At 41.7% G+C, this 15970-nt stretch overlaps 1 protein-coding gene across 4 annotated transcripts in view; it reads left to right on the forward strand.

Moving 5' to 3' along the window:
- The window catches only part of Asip (agouti signaling protein), a 189288-nt gene that overhangs the window by 45526 nt on the left and 127792 nt on the right, over window positions 1-15970 (forward strand). The gene's annotated exons all lie outside the window — the stretch shown is intronic.

The raw sequence follows: 15970 nt of genomic DNA on the forward strand, positions 1-15970 counted from the left end.
AGCCCAAGATAATGGCTTTTTTTTTTGTCAGTCATGGGGCCTGAACTCTGGGCCTGGGCACTGTCCTTAGCTCTTCAGCTCAAGGCTAGTGCTCTACCACTTGAGCCACAGTGCCATTTTCAGCTTTTTCTGCTTATGTGGTGCTGAGAAATCGAACCTAAGGCCTCAGTGCATGCAAGGCAAGAACTCTACCACTCAGCCACTTTTCCAACCTGATAATGGCTTTTAAACATAGTTTAAAATGTCCACTCCAGTGCCTAGTGCATAGCTATTAAGTAACAACTTTGAAATCTGCCCCAACTAACTCCCTTCACTGTTGTAAAACTTAGTGTATTTGGTCACAGCACACTCAGTACTTTTTCAAGTCTTCTTACAACTTTGCCTAAACCTGACTATACAAAGCATAGAGCTACATATGTTTTGTTGTACTTATAGTCACTTACACAGAAGTACTTGGATAAATACATCAGAGAAACAAAAAAAGCCAGCTATGTTGTTACTATTCTTACCTTAGACTACAGTTAGTAACCACCCATACACAAATGATGACTTAGGGAAATAAGTTCATTTTAGCACAAGAAGAAAGGATAGCACTTCCTCTGGCCTATTCCTATCTTAGGCTTCTCTGGCCTAAAATACACAAAAGCACACATCAAGAGAACACAAGGCACAGTTGTCTGCACTTCATCACTGCAGGCACTCACATCTGGCAATTCCCACTGTCAACATGTCTCTGTGCTGTCCCTTCTTTCTCACACACATCTGCTTTGGAGGGGAGATGTGGGTGAAATAAAGTTTCTAAACAAGAGGGGAGGGCCTAGAAACAGAGCACTTCAAAGTATAGGCCATCTTCCTTTCTCCTGATGTTGGATTCTAAAGACTTGCTCCTCTCAGGAAACTGGCACCAGTTTTCTTCCTTACAGAAAAGCTGCAGCTCTTTAAAGACATGTGGCAATTCACTTTGGCATGTATCTAGGGGGAGAAGCAGCTGATCTTCAAGATAGAACAAATATCTGTATAACATTATTGTGCTTCCTTCAGGGGACTCAGCTATTGACAGTTTTTGTCTTCCTTCTGCAGCAAAGTAGACAGTCATAAAAGGAAAACTATGGTTTCATAAAAAGTGCCCAATAGAGCCTGGCGCTAGAGGCTCTTTCCTATAATCCTAGCTACTCAGGAGGCTGAACTCTGAGGATCAATCATGGTTTGAAGGCAGCCCAGGCAGCAAAGTCCATGAGACTTTTATCTCCAATCAACCACCAAAAAGCCAGAAGTAGAGTTGTGGCTCAAGTAATAGGGCACTAGCCTTGAGCAAAAAATCTCAGGGACAGCACCTAAGTCTTGAGTTCAAGGCCTACACCTCCCCTCCCCACACACACCAAGTACCTAATGTTTTTCTTGCTTTCTAGCCTTTTGTCTTGTCTTCCTTTCTCAGGCTTTCTGAAATCAAACTACTTTGCTATTAGGTATAGGAAGTGGAGAACAAAATATCTTGGAACTTCTATTATAAAACCCTTGGCATTTGAACTTAAGGTCCTGCACTTGCTCTACCACTTGAGCCATATCCCTAGCCCTTCCTGGTCTATCTAGCATATCTTCAGGTGAGTTTCAAGCTTTTTATCTGAGGCCAGCCTTGGACAGAGATCCTCCTGTCTTTATCTCCCATTTAGCTAGATTACAGGCATGTACCAGTATACTCAGCTTATTCTTTACTCTTATATAAAGAAAAATGTCCCTGAAAGAATGTGGATTGATTTTGAAAGGTATACTTATCATATTGGAAGAACAGCTTATGTTTCTCTATATCATCTTTAAACAAAAAGGTTCAAATTAGGGAATCATATTTCTCAATAGAAAATACCCCTGGTAAATTACCAGAGTTAAGCTTAGGAATAACAATATAATAATATTCCATATATTCAAAAAGGTATTTCTAAGGATTTTCTGGGAACAAGCATGTCTTGACACTATTTTCTCCAACCTCAACACCCTTTGCCCTTACATCTGCCCTGTCCTCCAGCCACATGGAACCATTTGTAGGAAGGGTTGTACTACCCCTGGCCACCTGCACCTGGCCTCTGTCTGGGAAAAATCTTCCCCTCCTTAACTTGTGACCAGCCCTCTTCTGGAAGGCAGAGGCTTTCTTCTTTACTGTACCAAATACATAGCTCACTTCATATTTCATTCATTTCCAATGAATAAAAACTATTGTGTTAAAATATTATTAATGTTAGTCCAATACTCACGCATCCAGACTGAGAAGAAACTATTTTTCCTTTCAGAAGCCAGAGAAATATATTCTCATCATTAGATATTGCTGATGGATGATATATTTGTCTTTTACTTGATTTGATTTTTAGCTCAATAATTGTCTTGATAATTTTCAACTGGAGTGTATTTAGAAAGTTTATTTAAATAATACTAATACACCTGAGAATTGATATGTTTTGAATGTCATAAATATATGATAATTTACTTCCTTAAGAAATGAGCGTCCACCTGGTGCCAGTGGCTCACACCTGTAATCCTAGCTACTCAGGTGGCTGAGATCTGAGGATTGTGGTTCAAAGCCAGCCTGGGCAGGAAAGTCCATGAGACTCTTATCTCCAATTAATCACCAGAAAAACAGAAGTGATGCTATAGTTCAAGTGGTAGAGCATTCTCCTTGAGCCGAAGAGCTGAGGGACAGTGCCCAGGCCTAGAATACTCTTTGACTATTGCCAGAAAGGAAAATCACTGAGTTCATGTACTGCCTGCTAACATATTTTTACATATATTCAGGATTATCTTCATGGGTATCATGGTCTGTTTGCCAAGACCAATGGCCATTCACTGCCAATGAGCATATGAAACATATAAAACAATATATCTAATTTATAAGACCAATTGGATTAAGTAGCAATAAGGTTTCATTTATGCTAATTGAAAAACTAAAAATCATAAAAATTGTAATTTTATGAAGTTTTAAAAATCTCAAACTGAGAATCTAACTTAGTGGTAGAATGCTTGCCTCTCTTGCATGAAGCCTTAGGTTTGATTCCTCAGTATCACAAAAACAGAAAAAAAAAGCACAAGTGGCGCTGTGGCTCAAGTGGTAAAGCGCCAGCCTTGAGCACAGAGAGGCTCAGGTACAGTGCCCAGGCCCTGAGTTCAAGCCCCAGGGCTGGCAAAAAAAAAAAAAATTGAAGTACTATCTTATCTACTTCTGATGAGACAGACCCACTGATAGTAAAAGCCAACTATATTCACATGAAATGATAACATTCTGAGCATTCTAACAGGATGTAAAGGATACTGTAAGTTTTAGCGAAATGAGTCCCTTCCCATAGCTTAGTCCACTCCTTCCCTTCACAGCTTAGCATGCTCCCTTCTAGGCCCATGTAGTAAAGGCAGTAAATAATCAGCTTCCAGCCCCCTTTACCTTGGGACAGTACTTCTCTGGGGCATCTACCACCATATAAAGCAACAAGAGCCCCTTATAGTGACCTTCAGGACTGGGAAGCTGCAGGATCCTTATCTACTACTTGTATAACAGCCATAAATCCTAGTCCGCCATGATGAAGCCCCTGGCCCACATGTCCACATCAGGATCTCTGCCTCCTAGCCCCTTCTAGCCCCTCCTAAACTTCCTAGGTTATATAGGTCACCCCAGACAATAGCCAGTGCTTCTTCTCATTCCTCCCTTGTGAGGAGTCTTGCTGGTCCCCTTTCCCTGGCAATAAACCTTTCTTTGTTCTCTGTACCTGGATATCTGCGTGGTTCCCTGGCAAAGTCTAATTAATCTTAATTTGTATCAGTAAGCATACCCAACTTTACCTCAGAGTAGTCTAAAAATTGTAAGGGTTGCTGAAAAGAGACCCCCATATGGAAGAGAGTTTATTAGGAAGAGAGACCAAACTGCCAGCCAGCCCACATAAGATAGAGGAATGGAGAGAGCAGGCTTATGATGAGGAGAGAGCTTAATCACGGAGGGGATGCCAGAGGCTGTGTGGCCACAGAGGATGAGGAGTTGACCTCAGAGGACAGGGAAGTGGCCTCAGAGCCTGGGGGACGTCCCACTGCCCCCACGCATGCCAGTTGTCTGGGTTACAGGTGCTGGGCAGGGACTTCTAGGGTGCATGGGCAGAGAACAAAGAGAAGGAGCCAATTCTCCCAGATAAACCTAATGAATGCCTGATGGGCATCTGAAAGAGGACTCATGTTCGAGAGATACTGATTTAGGTCAATAATTTATATATAGGGATTGATTGAAGTGTGGGTGAGGTCATATATAAAGCTGAAATAAAATAATGTAGTCATTTTGATTTTTGTCTTCTTCATGCTCTGACCTACTATTTCAGTGTTTTTTTACTTGATGTTGGGCACAGTACTAGGTATTGTATATGCAATTGGTAACCTCCAGGAATACCTACAAAATAACGCATTAAGAGACCTTTGGCACTCTCACACTTTTAGATCCTGGCAGATGAGGACACTCTCTCCAAGAAACTGAAAGGAAAACAACCAAAGAAGGAGTGAGTGATAGCCTAGAAAAAGTCAGGATGTTTTGGGAAGAAAGGGGTCATCAATGCCCCATACTAAAGAAGTGCCAAAGGAAGCCCGGTGCCAGTTCATACCTGTAATCCTAGCTACTCAGGAAGGAAAGTCTGGGAGACTCTTATCTCCAATTAACCACCAAAAAAACCAGAAGTGCGCTGTGGCTCATGTGGTAGAATGCTAGCCGTGAGCTGAAGAGCTCAGGGACAGCACCCAGGCCCTGAGTTCAATCCCCAGGACCTACAAAAAAAAAATAAATAAAAGGTAGGGCTTTTTGTGGGGTTTGAATTCAGGGCCTGGGCACTATCTCTGAGCTCTTTTTGCTCAAGGCTAGTGTTCTATCACTTTGAGCCACAACTCCACTTCAGGTTTTTGAGTGGTTAATTTGAGATAAGAGTCTCACAGGGACTTTTCTGCCTGGCTTTGAACAGTGTTCCTCAGATATCAGCCTCTTGAGTAGCTAGGCTTATAGGCATATTACCAGCAGCACCCATTACACCAATATCCAGCCCTTAATTCTTTATCTGCTTAAACTTGTAGCCCATCTGTTCCCGGAAGATGGCTGAAGATGGGTTGAAGTATCTTTCTATCACTGTCTGTGGCCTTGTAATAAATCTCCTTTCTCTGCCTTATATTTGTAAATTAAATAGGTAGGTTTGGGACTGGAAAGGTAGCTCAGTAGCAGAGTGCTTGCCTTGCATGCATGAGGCCCTGGGTTTGATTCCTCAGCATCACATAAGCAGAAAAAAGCTGCAAGTGGCTCAAATGGTAGAGCACTAGCCTTGAGCTGAAGAGCTAAGGGACGGTGCCCAGGCCCAGAGTTCAGCCCCCACAACTGACCAAAAAAAAAAAAAAGGTAGGTTTAATTACGTATTCAGGCAGGAAGAGAAGTTTAATTATTACCAAGCTGTTGCCCATATGTGCATAGTGGAGGTGCATAGGCCAAAAGAGTGAGCCCATGTCCTGCCTGGGTTTAACTGGGGAAGGAGTAGGGAGGTGTGACCAAGTGAAGGAAGGTGTGGCCACACTGAATGCCAGACTGACCTCAGGACCTGGGACCCTCCCTGGTCAGATGGGAGGCATGAGGGGGGTGGGGCAGCCCAGGATGTGAGCTCAGAGGAGAGGGAGATGACTGCTTCCAGGTGTGCTAGTTACCTAGGTGACAGGTACTGAGGAGATGGGGAGATGGGGAGGAGATGGGGAAGTCAGAGCCTGCAGACCTTGCAATATTATGTCTCTGATTTGACATGTGGGGTGAGGGGATGGAACTGACACGTAGAACTTCTAACATTTAGGCCTGGCCTCTAAAATTCTGGCTTTACTAATACTCTAGAAATGCAGCTAAAATCATTAATAAAACCATAGCAACTGATTTAAACATAAAGGTTTCTGACATGTACAGAATTGGATGCATTCTGAAGTGTCAATTAACAAATATCTCAGAGATTTATTTCTGGAACAATGGGAAAGCTCTATAACCAACCTCTTCAATTATTCTGGGGAAGAGGGGAGATCTCTTAAAGGCAAGTTTTCTTAAAATTAAAGTAAAATGTCTAAAAGAATTTCAAGTAATTATTTGTAAGGAGGAACATCTGCATTTCAAAATGTTACTTGAAACATTCATCCTGTTAGGATATTTCTTCTCAGTGTGTGGTCTGAAGAGGCTATTCCTGGTGAGGAATCTGCATAGGCAGACTTGAAAGCACGAAAGCACATGGGAGGACTGAGGACAGCAAAGAAGTCTAATGTAGTTGGAACATTAGAAGATTAGGCAAAGATGAATGATGAAATGTCCCATTGAGAGAACATCATGAAGTGCATGATCAGATAGACCAGAGGTAAAAAAACTGAACAGCAAATGTGCCACATCTGGTCCATCTCCTGTTTGTGTAAGGAAGTATTATTGGAGCACAGCTATGCCTATTATACAGCATGCCTGCTTTTCTGCACACAGAGTTTAGAAGCAGCTAAAGACCTGAGATATTCAGGCAAAACTTGAGAAAAGTGGAATTGTATAGGACTATCACACTAATCTAAACTCTAAAGTAAAATTAAGGTTTTGATTTCTAGGCTCTTTCACATTTACAGTGATGACAAAGAACAGAGCATATGAAGTTTCTTTAATGAAGAAGAGAAAGCTAGATACTACTTTGAAAATCTGAAAAATTTATAGCTTCAATAAAGTTCCAAGGCAAGTTAGGAAGTGTTAATTAAAATAGATTTCTAGTGTGCAGAGAATAAGCTTTCAAAGCTAATTTAGACTGAAATGAATCTCATTGTCTTTCCTTAGTGGTGGGTCTTGAGTCATTGTTTTTCCCTGAAGTTCTTTTGTTTCTAGATCTTTCACAAACCAATTGAGGGTAATTATCTTCTATATAATCAAAAGAGTATGTTCCAATCAGCTCTGTAATGCAGCTGTTTCTCCTTAAATCTTGGGAATTTTATAGGACACTATTTTCCCTTCTAACTAAACTTCTATCTTTCTATGGTGAGAAATTTGCAAAGTAAAATTTCCAGCAAACATTTTGCATGGTTTCAACAGGGTCCTCTTCCTTGTATCAATAGCCCCTAAGTGTCTTCAGGTTCAATAAAATATTGTTTCTTACTTGTTCTTTATTTCAGCCATGAACATGCAGCAGAAGAAATGTGTGAGAGTATTAGATCTAGGAACTTTTACCTAGGAAAGACATTTTAGACTATGACTAAACATCTTTCTCTGTCTCTGTCTCTCTGTCTCTCTCTCTTTTTTTTTTCTTTCTTTCTTTTTTTTTTTTTTTTTGGGTCCGGTCGTGGGGCCTGAACTCTGGGCCTGGGCGCTGTCCCTCAGCTCTTCAGCTCAAGGCTAGCGCTCTACCACTTGAGCCACAGTGCCACTTCCAGCTTTTTTTTTCTGCTTATGTGGTGCTGAGGAATCGAACCCAGGTCCTCAGGCATGCAAGGCAAGCACTCTACCACTGAGCCACCTTTCCAGCCCTGTCTCTCTCTCGTTCTCCCTCTCTTTCTTGTGCCCAGGTTTGAGACTGTCCCTAAGCTTTTTTGCTATCCCCTAGTGGATAAATAGCTGGCAAATATTTTCTCCCATTCTATCCCTTCACTGTTATTTCTTTTGGTGTGCAGAAGTTTTTAAAAAATTTTTATTGTTATTATAAAGGTGATGTACATAGGGGTTGAAGTTACATAAGTCAGATAATGAGTACATTAATTTTTGGACAGTGTCATCCCTTCCCTCACTTCCTCCCTGTTTTTTCCTCCTGTCCTTACCCACAAGTCATATAGTTCATTTTCAACATAGTGTCTAGTGAGTACCACTGCTGCATTTGTTCACCTTTGTTTTTGTTTTTGTCTTTTTGTTGGTGGTGGGGCTTGAACTCTGGGCTCGGGCACTGTCCGTGCGCTCTTCAGCTCAAGGCAAGCGCTCTACCGCTTGAGCCACAGCACTACTTCCAGTTTTCTAGTGGTTTATTGGAGATAAGAGTCTCATGGAGTTTCCTGCCCGGGCTGGCTTTGAACCGCGATCCTCAGATCTCAGCCTCCTGAGTAGCTAGGATTACAGGCATGAGCCACTGACGCCCAGCTTTTGTTCACCCTTTGTTCCTCCATTACTGTACCTCTTTTAAAATTTAAGTAGTTGTACTAAGAGGTTTCACTTCAACAAGTTAGATAATAAGTACAATGCGTCTCAATCAGTGTTACCCCTTCCATTGTTCTTCCCATCTTTCCTAATCTCATCCATACCCTCAAGTTATATAGGTCCATTTACACACACACACACACACACACACACACACACACACACACACACACACATTGAATATGATGACTGTATTTGCCCACTCTTCCTCTCTCTATTCATCTCTCCCCTAGAAGCTTAATAATGCTATTTATTAATAACATTACCTATTTGTCAATTCTTGCTACTATTTCCTGAGCTATCAGAGTTTTAACCCACGCCTAGATCATAAAGTGTTTCTGTATAGTAATTTCAATTTCAGCAATTACATTGAAAACTTTGATGTACTTGAGGTTTTTTTGTGGGATGAGAGATAGAGATCTAATCAGTCTTTTACATGTGTATCTGGTTTTCCTAGCACTGCTTGTTAATGAGGTGGTTACCTAGTTGCACCCCTTGATAACAAGGGCACTGCTTGCTAAAGTGGCTTCTTTAGCAAACCTCTTGCTTGTTTGCCTTTGGCAACTTCACCAAGAATCAGATGCTATAGCTGCATGAGCTTAATACTTATGAATCTTTCATTCTCTTCTGCTGGTCTACATGTCTGTTTTTGTGCCAGTACCATGTTGATTTTGTTACTGTGCCACCGTAGTACCATTTGAAGTAAGGTATTATGATACATCCTTGTTACTCAGTATTGCTTTTGCAATGTGGGACTTTTTGTTATTCTAGATGTATTTTAAAATTGCTTTCTATTTCTGTGAAGAATGTCATTAGAATTTTGATGAAGCTTACATTGGATTGGTACATTGCTTTGGTGATATGGCAATTTTTAATAATATTTGTTCTGCAGATACATGAGCATAGAAAGTCTTTCTATTTTCTGCATTTTGCTCCTGTAGTACTTTATAGTTTTAATTTTAATTTTTTAAATTTTTTTAGGGGGGGCCGGTTGTGGGGCCTGAACTCTGGGCCTGGGCGTTGTCCCTCAGCTCTTCAGCTCAAGGCTATCGCTCTACCACTTGAGCCACAGCGCCACTTCCGACTTTTTTCTTTTTGTTTATGTGGTGCTGAGGAATCGAACCCAGGGCCTCAGGCATGCAAGGCAAGTGCTCTAGCACTGAGCCACCTTCCCAGCCAGAACTATCCTTTCATTCTTGGTCTGAAAACAACTTGATTATGGTGTGTGATCTTTTTAATATTTTGCTAAATTTGGTTTGCAAAGATTTTATTGAGGATCTTTGCATTTATTTTCATTAAGAAAATTAGCCAGGTACCTGTGGCTCACGCCTGTAATCCTAGCTACTCAGGAGGCTGATATCTGAAGCTCAAGGTTCAAAGCCAGCCCGTGAGACTTTTTTTTTTGGGGGGGGGGTTCATGTTGTGGAGCCTGAACTCTGGGCCTGGGCACTGTCCCTCAGCTCTTCAGCTCAAGGCTAGCATTCTACCACTTTAACCACAGCTCCATTTCCGGCTTTTTTTTCTTTTTGCTTATATGGTGCTAAGGAATTGAACCCAGGGCCTCATGTATGCAAGGCAAGGGCTCTACTACTGAGCCACCTTCCTAGCCCCGCCCGTGAGACTTTTATCTCCAATTAACTACCAGAAAACTGGAAGTGGTTCTGTGGCTCAAATGGTAGAGTGCTCACCTTCAGCTGAAGAGCTCAGGGATAGCGCCCAGGCTCAGAGTTAAAGCCCCATGACCAACAAAAAAAGAAAAGAAAAGAAAAGAAAATTGGCCTATAGTTTCATTATTTTCCTCTTTGTTTGTTTGTTTATGGTGACACTTGCAACTGAACTCAAGGCCTCTTGCTTGCTAGGCCAGCATCCTGCCACTGAGTCATGCCCTCAGTTGTTTTACTTGTAGATGGTTTTTCAGAGAGCATCTCACACTTTTGTGTGGGATGGTCTTAGGTCATGAGGATGGAGATAGTTCATTTTTCCCCTGGCTTGTCATTTTGCAGTTTCCTTGCTATGCAGGGAGCACAGGGGTATTGAGTCATTTTCTCTCTGAAGTTCAAACAGGTTAGACAAGAAAGAGCTGTTTATAGGCTGATCCCTCCCCTTCCTTTCTTGCCATGACAAATGACTGCTGTGGGCTAATTCCTGCCATTGTTTTTCATACCCAGGAGCAGCAATACAGACAATACTGGAGCAACCACTAAACTGTTCCTACCAGTTGAAAACTACCCAGCTAGATACCCCTTTCTACCAGAGGTGGTCTGCCAGTGTACACATGGGTGTGGAAAATGCCTAAGAAGGCTGTTTCCAGTTTTCTCTGGGACTATGAAAATGTAGAAAGCAATTAGACCAAAGTAATTTGCACTGGTAGAGTAAAGCACAGGTACTGACTGATCCTGATCCTGTGTACTTCATCCTAATGTAGTACTCACTTTGGCCCTTACACAAAGTTGGTTTTTCTCCTATTCCCAGATGTTGGGCTACAGTTATCCAATGTAATCACTCTAGGGTTCCCTCTACAATGTGGCCCATACTTCCTACCAAGTTAAGATTAGTGTTCACAAATCTGTGTCCAAAATCACAACAAGTTTCTAGGGTCTACACTGATTTTCAGGCTTAGCCAGTAAACAGGGGGGTTAGTCCGTGGGTCTCGGTAATATAAAAATTCAGGGGTATTTGCTTTCTCTGGCTTAAAGGTTTAACTATCACACCTCTCTTAAGAAGATTTCCTACCATTTTCTCAGTGAGCAAACTAGAAAGTTAAGGGCCCCTCTAGTTTGGCATCTGATTACGACATGAATTAGGAATCTATATAAATTAGTGTTTTTGTAGAGTACTGGATTGTGTCTTGTGCAGCTCCCTTCCTCCCATCTCCTCTTTTTGGTGCTTGATGCTGGTCCTGGGGTTTGAACTCAGGGCTTGGGCACTGACCCTGTGCTTCTTTTACTCAATAGGTAGCAATCTACCACTTGAGCCATAGTGTCACTTCAGGCTTTTTCTGTTTGTGGTACTGAGGAATCGTACCAGGGCTTCATGCATGCTAAGCAACCATTCTACCAGTAAGCCTCATTCCAAGCCCACTTCCAGCTGTGATTAATAAGAAATAAAAATTGGAGATAAGAATCTGACAGGTCTCAAAAAAAAAAAAAAAAAGAATCTGACAGGTCTCATTGGGAAGAAATTGGTAGCAAAACAACAGGAAATCTCCCTAGTTCTCTCTAACCAAACAGAGATCTGGGTCCTAACACACACTTCTCCCAAAGAGATCAACAACAACAAACATATGAACAAGCAGAGAATCACAGGAACTGAAAAACACTCAGAACTTGTACACATAAGGATGTAAAATCGTGAGGAGCCCTCCCCCATTCCCCCATCCCGCCTGCTAGCAGCCCAGGGGCATCCAGGGACTCCGGGACCAATGAATGGACCACAGCATTTAGACACAGAAAACTCCCACAGCAATAGACCTGGACAGCACAGAAAGGGACAGAAAACAGTGGCAAGTAATCGTGACACTCAAACCCAGAGAACTTCCAGCTCCATGGCTGCCTGGGACTCTGGAACCTGAGCAGTTCCATCGGTCATTCCACAACCAACTCCAGGATCAATGAGTACCCTGCCAGGACTGCCCCTGCCCCCCCTGCCATGGGAGACCAGCGCTGCTGGTGACCCACAGAGCTTGGGCCAGACCCCTCCCTCCTGCCCAAGAAAGGGCACCACACTTATAGAGGATAAAGAGGACAGAGCCCTTCCTCACTCCCCCTCACACCATCTGTTGACTTCCAGTGGGAGGCTACCAAGACGCACTTGGGTGGGCTCTAGGACCCTGTGTCCTCCACAGCCCTGGCTATCAGTAGGGAAACTGGGCCTGTTTGAAAAAAAACAACACAGAAAAACTTTTGGGCTCCTATGGAAGCCAGCCCCTTCTGAAGCCTTACATCCATCCTGCCCACCCCACAGGTCCAAATCTACTCCCCTGCCCTCTGCAGCAGACAGATCCAATCAACAACTACTGGTAGACAGATTCCACCTGAGCTGCAGAGCCTGCACATAGATGCGCACAAGCCAGCTAAGCACTGACCACCTGAAGGAAGAACCAACCCAGGCCCAGAGAGGAAATGAGATCCTGTGCATCTGTGGGAACCCACCCCTTCTGAAGTGTAAACCCATTCCAGAGGCCCAAATCTAATCTTCCCAGCCCCTGCTGCAGACTGGACTGAACTCCTTTCACTAGCCCAGACTAAGTGTGTGCACAGGAACTTGCTGGCCCAGGAACCCAGTGTGGGCTAGTCTACCCAATGTGAGCTAGCCAGGACCAAGCGAGGGGTGCCACCTATCAGGCACGAACAAGCCAAACTCAGGCCACTGGCTCTGACAATCCCTAACCCCAAATGCATAAATCACCATGAAAGATGATAAGATTCATGAACAATAAAGGCAATAAACCAAATCCAAAAGCCAGCAACAATCCATTGAAGGACCCCAGTGAGAGTGAAGACAAGATGGAAAACAAAAAGAACCATTAAAGAAATGATGGCAGAACTGGCCAATGAAATAAAAGGGCAGATTTCAAGAGTACAGAGAAGAAATGACAAAGAAGATCTAGGGTTCCCAAAAAGATATGAAGATAAAAACAGAAATGCTATACAACTCATTAAAAGATGCAGTTAACACCATGAGAACTGATCTCAGTAAAGAACTCGGAAGCATAAAAGGTTCAATTTCCACAACATAGGTAACAGAATAAATGAAATGGAAAATCAAATATCAGGAGTCAAAGAGAAAACAGAGGACCTAGAACAAAAAGTCAACGGTATGGAAAATACTCAGAATCTACCAAAGGGAAATCCAAAAATGGCAGACTCAGCTAAGAAATAAAACCTACACATAATTGGGATGGATAAAGGACAAGAATTTAATAGTAAAGGCTTTGAAAACCTATTCAGTAAAATAATAGCCTAGAACTTCCCCCATTCTTTTTTTTTTTTTTTTTTTGTCATGGGGCTTGAACTCTGGGCCTGGGCGCTGTCCCTCAGCTCAAGGCTAGCACTCTAGCACTTGAGTCACAGTGCCACTTCCAGTTTTCTGATGGTTTATTGGAGAAAAGAGTTTTCCAGCTTTTCCTGCCTGGGATGGCTCTGAACCAGGATCCTAAGATCTCAGCCTCCTGAGTAGGTAGGATTACAGGCATGAGCCACTGGTACCCAACTTCTTCCCCACTCTTAAGAGAAAAAAATCTCACTCACCTAAAAGAGATATATAGAATCCCTCGTAGACAGGATCCAAGAAAAAATACTTCTAGACACACCATAGTAAGAACATTAGATTAGAATAGCAAGTAATTGATTTTAAATGCTGAAAAATAAAAAAGGAGCTATATTACAATGGAAAGAACATAAAAATCACTGTAGATCTCTCCATACAAACCCTCAATTCAAGAAGAGCTTGTAGCCGGGCACTGGTGGCTCACGCCTGTAATCCTAGCTACTCAGGAGGCTGAGATCTGAGGAGCATGGTTCAAAGCCAGCCCAGGCAGGAAAGACCGAGAGACTCTTATCTCCAATAAACCACTCAGAAAACCGGAAGTGGTACTGTGGCTCAAGTGGTAGAGTGATAGTCTTGAACTGGAGAGCTGAGGGATATCGCCCAGGCCCAGAGTTCAAGTCCCATGACCGACCAAAAAAAAAAAAGAGCTTGTAATAGTATAACGTAAACCCTGAAGATCAACCACTGCCAACCCAAACTGGTATACCCAGCAAAGTTATCATTTACATCTGACAGTGAAACCAAACCTTCCATGACAAACAAAAATTAAAAGAACTCATGAACACTAAACCAGCATTACAAAGAATACTAAAGGGAGAATTACAATCTGAAGAAAGCAATAAAAATCAAGGAAATGCATCAGACAAAAATCACTAGAAGATGCTGGGCACCGGTAGCATCCTAGCTACTCAGGAGGCTGAGATCTGAGGATCTTAGTTCAAAGCCAGCCCAGGGAAGGAAGGTCCGTGAAACTCTTATCTCCAATAAACCACCAGAAAACCAGAAGTGGCATGTTGTATCTTTCCAGTCCAATAGAGATGGCTTCTCTAAATAATAAAGACTAAGACCAAAGATTAAATGTGGGCAATGCCCCAATCAATCCATCATCTGATGTGACGCTGCCTCTAGAAACTCCTACAACTTCACAAGCAGTTTTGTGGCTCACAAATAGTAAATATAGAGACTTAAAATTTCCAGATATGTTCAACAGACAAAATCAATGAATTAAACTAAGTTAGAAAGAGTTATCCCAGTAGTTCAGAGAGTTATAAAAAAAAAGGGACCTCTGATTATAAAAGGAAAAGATTCTCCCAACAGTTATGATTAAGTTTAGTCCAACTTACGTTATAGGGAATAGATGGTGGTTTCATACAAAATATAAAGTTAGTAACATAATATTTCCTTAACCAACCGATGAACCATTTCCTTATACAGGAGCTTATAAAGATGTAAATAGTTGGATAAACGTAAAAGGAAAAAGAGTATTTAGAAACTCATTAGATTTTGTACAAAGATTAGGTAGATCTAGATTATTATGGTGTTTATTATTTAAACAACAATAAGATAGTTTAAAACAACAATTAGAAATTTATGTGTATGAATATTGAGATTAAAATCATAGGAAATAAAGAATGCCTGACTTAACCTGAAAGTGATTTTTAGGATGGTTTCAAAGGGACTTGAAAATATATGAAAAAATAAAAAGAGTACAGTATAAGTACAGCTCTGTCTTAGGTTTAATTATTAAACATAAAAAGGCTGAATAGATGACACATTCTATTAAACAATATGCTAGACTTGTTTCGCACCACTTAGCTTAAACAGTTGGTGGGATAGTCATCAATTTTCATGTAATGCATCAATGCTTTGCCTTTTAAAAAAATTGATTACATGCTTAAATAAACAAAAAATCTGTGTCACAATCACACACTGTATAAAAATGCTAATTCTCCTCGATAAAGATACACTCAGATGCAACTCTTTGGAGTCTGTGTCTGTTTGTCACTTCGCCGACTCCTTGCCCACCTATCCCGAGATCCCAGTCCCGTCGGTCCCAGTGCTCCGGCCGAGCTGGTCCTTCGCAGCTAAGATATGGAAACAATACAGATGCCCCACAATACATGAGTGGATCCAAAAAATATGGTACCTCTATACAATGGAATTTTACACAGCCATTAGAAAAAATAAAATAATGTCATTTGCAGGGAAATGGATGGAACTAGAACAAATCATGTTAAATTAGGTAAAACAAAATCAAGAGCCAAACGACATATCTTCTTCCTGATATGTGGAAATTAGACCTAAAATGCAATGGGACATGACACAACACACAAAATTCTAGATGTTCATATACAGAGAGCCCAAAAGAGGATAATCATAGGAGAAAATCACAAAGGTACAATACCCAGCTGCCTCTTCATATGTATATAGAATATTACACCTACTGAAACAAACTCCAAATATATGGAAACAAAGGACTTTTTTTGTTGTTGTTGGTCATGGGGCTTGAACTCTGGGCCTGGGTGCTCTCTCTGCGCTCTTCAGCTCAATGCTAGTACTCTACCACTTGAGCCACAGCACCACTTCCGGCTTTTTCTGTTTATATGGTGCTGAGGAATCAAACCCAGGGCCTCATGCATGTGATGCAAGCACTCTACCACTGAGCTACCTTCCCAGCCCCAAGGATTTTTTTCTTTTTTCTCTATCTGATGACTCTGTGTTCTTTACCTTATATATGGTGTATTCACATGCACA

The sequence above is a fragment of the Dipodomys merriami genome, unplaced genomic scaffold, assembly GCF_024711535.1.
Source record: "Dipodomys merriami isolate MVZ:Mamm:240054 unplaced genomic scaffold, mDipMer1.0.p SCAF_7, whole genome shotgun sequence".
In the NCBI taxonomy this organism is placed as follows: Eukaryota; Metazoa; Chordata; class Mammalia; order Rodentia; family Heteromyidae; genus Dipodomys; species Dipodomys merriami.